We start from the raw sequence: 2,500 nt of genomic DNA on the forward strand, positions 1-2,500 counted from the left end.
TTTCTTTTGGGCCAAAAATTTCCTCCCCGGCGTTCCCCCCCCGGGTTTTAATGCAAACGGCATCATCACAGCTTGCACCCGGAGAAACAGGGGGAGGGAGGGGGAAGGACAGAGGAGGGAGGGAAGGAGGAAGGGAGGGAGGGGTGGAAGGAGAAGGGGGAGGCAGGAAAGGAGGGAGGGAAGGAGGAAGGGGGGATAGAGGAGGGAAGAGGAAGGGAGGAGGGGTGGAAGAGATGGGAGCAGAAAGGAGGAAGTAGGAGGAAGGGGGGAGGGGTGGAATAAAAGGAAGGCATTGAGGAAGGGGGTGGGGGGCGCGGGAAGAAGAGAGGGGAAACCGGAGGAAGATAGGGGAGGTAGGAAGAGGAGGTAGGGGGGAAATGGTGGGAGGGAAAAAGGGGATGAAAGAAGGGGGAGGAAGTGAAGGAGGAAAAGGATAGAGGGGTTCTGAAAGATAATTTAGAGAAGGGGAAAGAGAGAGAGAAAAAAAAAGCTATGGAAGGGCGTGACGGGAAAAAAAGAGATTTAAGATAGGAAGAGAAATCTTCGCACATCTTTTTAATGTCTCTTCTGCCATTCTTGATTTTTCCTCTCTTTCTCACTCTTTCTCTCTTTCCTCTCCCTCTATCTCTACTTTGTTCTCTCCCTCTCCTTCTCTCCCTTTATTTTTCACTGTCTCCCCATTTCTTTCCTTCACTCCCTCTCTGTTTCCCGCTTTCTCTCTCTCTCTCTCTCTCTCTCTCTCTCTCTCTCTCTCTTCTCTCTCCCCACTCTCTCTCTTCTCTCTCTTCTCCTCCCCTCCTCTCTCTCTCTCTCTCTCTCTCTCTCTTTTTTTCTCTCTCTCTCATTATTTCTCTTTTTCTCTCTCTTTATCTATTTATCTCCCTCCCTCTCATCTTTCCATTCTCACTCTCTTCTACTTCTCTCTCTCTCTCTCTCTTCCTCCCTCCCTCTCCCTCTCCCTCTCCCTTCTCTCTCTCTCTCTCTCTCTCTCTCCCTCCCTCTCCCTCTCTCTCTCTCTCTCTCTCTCTCTCTCTCTCTCTCTCTCTCTCTCTCTCTCTCTCTCACCTTCCCCTTCCATTCTCTCTCTCTTCCACTTCTCTCCCTCCCTCCCTCCCCTCCTTCCTTCCCTCCCTCCCCTCCTTCCTTCCCTCCCTCCCCTCCTTCCTTCCCTCCCTCCTCCCCTCCCTCCACCCCCACCCCCCCACTTCAACTCATCCCCCAGCATCTTCAGCATCCTCCATCAGAAGGGAAAGAGGGTTTCACTGATGCTGCGTCTTCCTTCCAGGCATCAGCCATGAGATGTGGATGTCTCGCACACATCAAAGGGGAGAGTTTCGAAAGGATCGGCCGATGTCCGTGGAGATGCATCTGTGGAAAGGATATGATGCTGATAATAATGATGATAGTAACGATAATAATGACGATGATGATGATGATGATGGTATTAGCAATAGTATCAATAATGAGAGTGATACTAATGATCATGATATGAACAGTAAGGATGATGATAATGATATAATAGTAATGATAATAATAATCATACTGATAACAAAAATGGTAATAATAATAATAATGATAATAATAATAATAATAACAACAACAATAGTAATAATGATAATAATAATAATTTATTATTATTATAACAATAATAATAATGGTATTGATAATGATAATCATCATCATCACTTTCATCATAATTATTATCATCATCATAATACAGAAAATACTAATAATAATAATGATAAAAATAATAATAATGATAGTAATAATAATAATAGCAATAATAATAATGATAATAATGATAATAATAATAATGTTGATGATAATGATAATAATAAGAATAATAGTGATAATAATGATAATAATAGTAACAATAATAATAACAATAATAATAATAATAATAATAATAATAATAATAATAATAATAATAATAATAATAATAATAATAATAATAATAATAATAATAATAATAATAATGTTACGCCGGTCGCCTCGTCTCTCTGCCACCAACACAAGGCAGGCTAGGCAGACGGCGTGTTATATACAGGGTCGTGAACACTGAACAGCTCCAAGAGGCACCGAACACCACAGCGTCCCAGAACACCAGGAGAGGAAACGCCAAGTGGCGAGGCAGGGCACGAAGTAAACACAAAATGACAGTCTTTCCTTTATTTACACAAGTTATTTACCCGTACACTTTTCTATAGGCACAATACAGGGGGGAAACCAGCATGTCACACAGCACAATACAGCTTATAACAGGGCAACACCAGGTTTATCTCAGGTCACAAGGGCACACACGAGGTCTTCACAGGAGCAGCACCCAACTGCGTCTCTCTGCTTGTTCCTCCGCTCACAGCCAGTTGCGTCATGTTTGCCCAGGTCCCTTCATGTTAACACATGTTTCGCACAGAGACGAAGACCCACTGGCGTAGCAATAATAATAATAATAACAACAACAACAATAATAATAACAATAATAGTAGAAATAATAATAATA

Source organism: Penaeus monodon, chromosome 40, assembly GCF_015228065.2.
Source record: "Penaeus monodon isolate SGIC_2016 chromosome 40, NSTDA_Pmon_1, whole genome shotgun sequence".
NCBI lineage: Eukaryota > Metazoa > Arthropoda > Malacostraca > Decapoda > Penaeidae > Penaeus > Penaeus monodon.